Raw genomic sequence first — 7,487 nt, 5'->3', positions numbered from 1 at the left:
CAGCTCAGTCTGCTCCTTTCTCTTTCCTGCAGTTTTCCCTGGGCACTTCCTACCTCTCTTCTCAAGTTCCCCTCTAGGCTTTCCTTGCTGCTCTGAACCTCCTACCTCGTTCTCATTCCTGTTGATACCCCAGCTGGGCAGTATCACCACTGAAATCTGGATCTTTAGGGGGAGGTACATGGTGCCTCTCAGTTAGGGCTCATTCTGTAATCAGCTTGGCTAAGCCCCAGGCTGTGCAGCCCAGGGGAAAGCACCCTGTTACAGGCCTGCTCTGCCCACTCCTACTGTTACTGGGCTGGGGTCCTTGCTCCCCATTTCAGATGTGGTTTCCAGAGAGGCTGAGTACACACAGGCCCCACTGCCTGGAATTGGAGTTTGCTTGTTCTGGTGACTCTGACATTCAGGCCCGTTATCATTCAGAGGTTGACAGGTGTGATAAGGGGGCTGGAGAAACCCCACTGCTGATTAGAAGGAGGTCAAATACTCGGGACTCTGGGAGCTGAAGGGTTCATTTGTTCTGCTGCAGGAAGTGGAGCTGGGGAGCGGAGATGCCATGTGAATGAGAATGTATGATGCTCTCTTCATGGCTGAGGGGCTGGAGCCTCCTGCCAGAAGTGCTCTCAGGAGCCCAAGTTTGAGGACATCTCTGGGGAGCCACTTGCTAGGAGCAAAACAAGGGTGGCATGTTTATGGAGACATCTATGTCCCAGGGCTGGGATGCAGGGACGGAGGAAGCTGTCAGCCAGGCTATGTATCAGGGATCCCATTTCTCCCCCAATAGACCCACATGTCCCAAGGAGTAAATGGTTCTTACCTCCATGAAGGAGCAGGGTCTTACATCTCAGCCTCTTTGAGACCCAACACTGCTTGGTCTGATAGGACAAGGTCCCCATTGCTCCCTGAGGTGGCTCAGCTGCAGGCTGGGCCTGTATGGGAGGCTGTAACACATCCCAGGGCCTGGAAGACAGCTGGGGAGGAGGCTCCTATTCATTTCACACCCAGAGACCCCGTAGAAGGGCTAAGGGGAGAATAAAGGGCAGGAGGTGAAGCTAGCTCTGAGCCTCTTTCCCTTCCCCACCTCCTCAAAAGTGGAGTTTTCTGAGTTTCAGCTGGGCAGATGGGCTGTATCCCTGATACAAAGGCCCTTCTGCACCATATGGGGCAGGGAGAGCTCTGCCTGGGTGCAGGGGGAATGGGAGTGAGTGGAAGAGCTCATTCCCCAAAGGAAGGAATTTTGGGGGCAGAGGAAAGAACCCTGCTCAACAGAGAGGGGAGAGAGTTTCTGTCAGTGCCAGGGGGCTCCATTTCCCCTTCCACTAGCCCCCCATTTACAGTGAGACAGAGCAGTACCTGCAGCAGAGAGCGGGAGTTGCTGAACATGGGAGGAGAACCTTTAAGGGCATCAGACGAGGCACAGCTCTTGCAGCACCTCGGGTACCTGGCGCAAGTGCAAGATGATATGGAACTGGTGCATCACTTTGGCAGTGACGTTCTCCTGCTGTGGGGGAACAAGAACCTCTCACAGACTCAGACGCCCCCAGTAATCGGGGGATTAATGGCACCTGGAACGAGCAGCATTTCCATCCAGCAACTGCCCATATCTGAGGGATGAATTCACTGTTTTGGTCCCCAGGATGAAGTCTTGTCCTTCCTAGTGTCCAGCCCAGGTGAATGAAGAAGATCAGCAGCCCCTGCTGACTGAATCCTCCGGTTCTGTCTAGAGCGGGCCCAGCCCTGCCAGCAGCAGGACAAGCTTCCCCTGCCCATGTGCCTCAGCTCCTGCCTGGTCAGTCGCCATCACCCGTCAGTCCTTGACCTCCCAGGCTGCCAGTGATGGAAGCAACTCTGGGTGGTAATTTGGGTGACACGGCCACTAGGCCACTGGGAACTGGGTGCGGCCCTGTGGGACAGGCAAGAAGGACTCACAGAGGGCACTTAGGGGACTCTCCTGCCCTTCCCAGGAGTGATAGCACCGTGTCCTAAGTCCATGAGGAAGTAACACTTATAATTAATTAGCCTTGCTAAAGAGCTGGGTGGGAGCTGCTCAGGGGACAAACTGTCTCCCTCCTGCTCATGGAGGTGAATTCATCTCTCTTCCCAGTAGCACCTGCTCTGACTCACATTCTCTACCAGGCTTCTTGCTGCCAGGCCAACGAATGGCCAGAGGATGGGAATGCGGTCCTGGGTCCCTCCCCAATCTCCTGAGTCTAATGCAGCTGTTTACCTTGTCCTCCATCAGCTGCTGGGCTTCCCCCAGGAGGGAGCAGGCGAGGAGCAGCCCAGCCTGGCTGATACGCAGCAGGGGGTCGTGGATGACCAGCACTGCCGTCCCTCCAGAGGAAGAATCTTCCCTGCCCCTCCGAGAAGAATTTTCCGAAGACCTAAAACCAACAGGACATGAGGCTTAAGCAGATTCCCCAGAGCCAGGCTCCAAATCCTGGGGCTAGAAGCGCATCACCCTCTAGTGGCCCCAAGAGGCAGCCACTGCAGAGGACCCAGCCACCTGCACTCCCTGAGCTGTCTCATGCCCTGGCAGAATGTCCTTACCTCCCCCACCCTGGCCGTGTTCCTGTAGCCCAGGAGCCTACTGTCCCAGAACCACAGCTCTTCGGCCTCATGGATGGTCAGCCTTGGGAAAGAAACACACACATTTGTCATTCTGGTTGCAATGCTTGTGTCCTTCCAATCCCATTGGTCGCTGCACAGGGGGCAGAGTCCTCACTCCATGCCTGTCCCAACAGAATTGCAGGGGAGGGGTGTAGAACAGAGAAAGAGACAGACAGAGACTCATCCTCCAGCCGGGGTCAGCCTGAGAGAAATTGGCTGGGGTCCCAGTCTTACTCTTCTACCGGGTGCCATTTCCCAGCTGGGTTCCTTACCCCTCTGGTGCAGCAGCAGCTGGTAGAGCCGGTAAACCCTGTCCCTGGCCTGCCGGCTGAGGTCCTGGCCTGGGTCACTGATGAACAGAGCCAGCTGTGCCACATGGTGACCCAGCCTGGGGAATTCTGCTGAGTTCTAATGGAAGGGAGAGGGAGAGGGGACTCCATCAGCATTTTCCTGTCAGCTCCCAGTTCCCCCCTGGGCCAGGAGTCTCCTTCCCCTCAGCCCCTCTGCAGGAGATGCTAGAAGATAGGAGCTAGAGCTAAACCCTTAATTTTCTTGGCCTGCAAGGGAGCCTGGAACACAGGGATGTGAGCAGGGCCCTCCATGAGGATTTGCTTCCCCAGCTGCTCCCGGATGACAGGAAGGCATGAACCTGGAGCATGTTCCCCTTAAAAGCTCAGACTCACCACTGAACCAGAAGAACTTGACTCAAGCCAAGCTCATTCTCTGCTCTGACTCTGCCTCCACAAGAGGTACACTCCTAATCCACAGTCCCTGCAGCAGCAGATCCTACAGCCAGTTGGAGCCAGCCCATCTACGCCTGGAGTCAGGAAGCAGGGGTCAGAGGTCACTTACATCAAATTCAGGGAGCATGATGGTGGATCTGAGCAGGGCCGTGCTGCTCCTAATGGCCCTGGCTCTCTCCTGCGACACCCTGGACACGATCCAGAAGTTGATGTGCTGTAAGGGAAAGAGGCAGGTCAGGATCAATGGGCAGGTGCATGTGTTGTGTAAATGACACACACCCCTCCCCAACCCCAGGAGACTGAGACATTGTGTGCGGGGTGGAATATCTGATTCATTGATCACAGAGCTTTAGAAGAGGATTGTTGCCCCCAGGACAATGCTTTTATCCTGCAAGTCACAACTTATCATTGTATTTCTAGATTGGGACAATGCTCGGAGTCGGGGCTGGTCCCATCCTCCCAGAACAGCTCACCAGGAAGGAGACAGACCTCTGACCCCTCCCTGGCTCTCAAGTCCTTGGCTGGATGAAGGTAGTGACTGTGAGCACAATCCCCTCAGGAATCTCAGGGCCTGTTGGAGAGAAGGGCTGATTTCCTTGGGTCCTCCTGTTTCTCTAGGAAGGAGCCTGTGCCTCGTCTGTGAGAACCATCTCCTGGAGCTCACAGGAGGGGTTCAGACTCTCACTCCCCAAGCCAGCCAGGGGCCCTGTGGTTAGTGCTCAACAGAACCAGGCAGAGCTCTGGCTTGAAGTCCCAGCTCCTTCCCCTGTCCTTCAAGGAGGAAGGGCCTGACACTACATTGCACTGACTGCCCTGACTAAGGAGGGCCCTTTGGGGGCTCAGCTAGAAGGACAGCCTGGAAAATGGATCTAAGAGTTAAGGTAAAATTGCCCCCACCCCTCTCATGGGGCTCACCTCCAAGATGAAGTGGAGCCTGTCGGTGTCTGGGGACTCCGTCAGCAGGTTCTCCAGCATGGCATCCAGGAGGTCTGGCAAGACCCTATGCAGATCCTGCAAAGCAAGGGAGAGCCATGGGTCAGAGTTAGGGAAACTGGGGCTACACCTGCCACAGGATGGGAAGAGGGGTCTCTGGGAAGCAATGGTGAGACCCCCAGACACGTATTCTGGCCTCTCTCGTTCACATCCCACTGCAGGCAATTAGCCAGGATTCATAACAGGATGACAGCTGGCTCTTCAATCCATGATTTTAGCATGATCTACCTGGACTTGGGTGGTGTCCTTCTCCGTGCCCAGGGTGAAGATGGCATGCAGGGCAGCTCAAAGGAGGTGGGTCTCCAGTTCTGGCTCCAGGACAGGTGTCATGGTGCTGGCAAGAGAGAGGAGCCGGCATTAGACTGTGCAGTGCGGGGGTGGGACTGACACCAACGCGGATGTGAAACTGCAGGGAACTAGGCAGAGGCTTGCGAGAATGGAAACTGAGGAACCAAGCCAGGGAATGACAAGGCCAAGGCCTCACAAACAGACAGTGGCAGGACAGGAATAGCGCCTGTTCCCTGGACCCTGCTGCCCCTCCTGTATCTGATCCCGGAAGTAAGACTCTCCCCAAGTCCTCGGTAACATTACTGGCATGAAAAGAACAGCCCAGCCAGGAGAGAGTGAACCCTCCTTCCACCTCTGCCAGAGGTGCCACCCTTGGGAGGTGACCTGTGACTGGGAGGGGCAGTGACTCCCAGCCCTGGGCCTGATCAGGTTAGGGGAGCCGGGTCGGGTGGTCTCGATACCTGAGGTTGCCCACAGAGATCAGGGAGTTGGTTAGGATGGTGCCGGTGGAGAGTTATCAGGAAGCTCCTCAATGAGCTCCTGTGAGACCCAAAGGAGACAAAGGAGTGTGTGAGATTCAGGCCCCACTGACACTTCCAAGTGACGAGATTACACAGCCAGCACCCCACATGGACAGCAGGATCCCCTCACCTGCCTCCTGCTCTTCCCATATTTTCCTGTCCATCAAACATGTCCCGCTTCCAGGATTCCTGCCCGGCTTAGTGCCATATCCCTTATTCCGTCCTGCTTGTCAAAACTTCCCCCATCCAACACCATCCTGACTACCAAGCTGGGACCATCTGATTCCTTGTCCCCCAGCCTCAGCTGCCCCTCCAGTCCCATGATTCCCCCACTGCCAACTAGTGACAAATCTCAGAATTTCTCCCATCTCTTCTCCCCAGTTCTCAGCCCCAGCAATCCCTGCCCTCTGCTGCCCCCTCCAGCTCCACCCAGCACCCATCCATTGGCCTGGGGAGACCCCTTCCTGTCCCACATCTCTCTCCTCCCTCCAGCTGCCAGGAGCCATGTCTCACTCACCACAATCCTCTCCACCACAGGCATCTTGCAGCAGTGCAGCTCCAATGTGTTCTGTCCTCTCTGCTGTGCAGTGAGACACATGGGGTGGATGGCGTGCAGGAACATGAGCTGCTGGGCCCCATCTTGCATCCAGCAGGAGTGGGGCTAGGGGAGAGAGAGCCATTTAGCCAGGGATCTCCCTGCCCCAGCCACATCAGCTGCAGGACACAGGCCCCAATGTGGGATAATGGGGACACACCCATTGTCCAAATCACCCATAACTCCTACACAAGCAGAGTCAGAAACTGGGACAGTGCCTGTGGGGGGAAGAGACCCTGGCTTGTGTGTGGGGGTCCCAGATCATGGAGGAGAAAGGTCCCCATTAGGAGTGGTAGATCATTAGGGACAAGACCTTCTGCAGGAGGTTGGGATGCTGGGAAGGGGCAGGACAATCTCAGTTCCAGCACAGCTGGGGAATGTTTGTACCTTTTCTCGGCCCTGGAGCTGCTCTTGGATGTTCTTGAGAGCAGCCTCCTCTGTGGCTACGTCCATCCATTCCTCCTCCTCCTCCTATGAGTCCCTGAGGGTCACTGCACCAGGGACAGAAGAGGACAGGGTGATTCCTGCTTCCACTCAGGGGAAGGACAGGGGCATGGTGGGGAGAGCAGGGTTAATGTCCCCACTTCTCAGCTTAGGGGTCCAGGGCACATCGGGCCCTACACTCCATCCTCTCAGCAATGTGCCTTCAGCCCCTAATAGCTTTAGAAGCCCATAACAGAGAGCACTGTCCTGGACTCCCTAGGAGGTGTCTGCCTCCTACCCCAGAGCATCAGAGACCAAAGTAGTAGAAACTGCCCCCACTCCCCAGTTTCCCTTGCTGCAGGGGCAGCTCTGTGACTGCTGCTGGTGTCAGTGGGGTTCGCGTGGCTCAGGCCAGACACCTGGGCTGGGGACCCGCCCCCATTGCAGTGGTCGAGTGACTGGGCCCAGGTGTTCACAGCCCCCTCCTCACCCCTTCCTGAGCCCAGCCTGGCCCCTCATCTGGAACAAAGCAGCGGCGCCCATTGGCCTCACTGCTGCCTGAGTTCCAGGCGCTGCTGCTGTCCCATAGGGAGAGGGCCAAGCTGCTGGTGCTGGGACAGAGATCCTCCACCTCCTGCCCTGGGGAGGCTGGAAGATCCTCAGTGACCAGGCAGGGTGATGCCTCCTGCTGGGAATCTGGGCTGGGCTCCTGGCGCTGGTGCTGCCCACACAACAAGCCCCAGAGCCACCTTGCCCGGCTCCCCTCCTGGGCTGGGTCCTGCCTGCCCAGCTGTATCCTGAGCCAGCTCCATTTTGGCCTGGCCAGTGCCTCTCCCACCTCGGCGCCTGCACCTGGAGCAGGTTTCCTCTGCCAGAAGGCTGGGCACTTCCATCTCCTGTCCTGGCCGTGTAATAACCTTAGTCCCAGATTTGGACCTTAGCGTCCAAAATATGGGGGTTAGCATGAAAACCTCCAAGCTTAGTTACCAGCTTGGACCTGGTACCTGCTGCCACCACCCAAAAAATTAGAGTGTTTTGGGGCACTCTGGTCCCTCTGAAAAACCTTCCCTGGGGACCCCAAGACCCAAATCCCTTGAGTCTCACAACAAAGGGAAATAATCCTTTTTCCCTTCCCCCCTCCAGGTGCTCCTGGAGAGATACACAGACACCAGCTCTGTGAATCCAAACAGAGTGAATCTCCCTCTCTGTTCCCAATCCTGGAAACAAAAAGTACTTTCCTATTCCCCCAGAGGGAATGCAACATCAGGCTAGCAATCCAACACACAGATCTCCCCGATTCCTTCCTCCCACCAATTC

At 56.4% G+C, this 7,487-nt stretch overlaps 1 long non-coding RNA gene across 1 annotated transcript; it reads right to left on the bottom strand.

The window, feature by feature from the left end:
- Positions 1 to 3,482: 3,482 nt before the first annotated feature.
- LOC127043997 (uncharacterized) lies at positions 3,483 to 4,666 on the bottom strand. The gene is made up of 3 exons (XR_007772382.1): positions 4,572 to 4,666; positions 4,266 to 4,361; positions 3,483 to 3,564 (listed from the first exon to the last, which is right to left on the bottom strand). It is a non-coding gene; the product is annotated as an uncharacterized LOC127043997 (long non-coding RNA).
- Positions 4,667 to 7,487: the final 2,821 nt, after the last annotated feature.

This window comes from Gopherus flavomarginatus, chromosome 2, assembly GCF_025201925.1.
Source record: "Gopherus flavomarginatus isolate rGopFla2 chromosome 2, rGopFla2.mat.asm, whole genome shotgun sequence".
Lineage (NCBI taxonomy): Eukaryota > Metazoa > Chordata > Testudines > Testudinidae > Gopherus > Gopherus flavomarginatus.
This window is presented reverse-complemented; position numbering and strand designations above follow the sequence as displayed.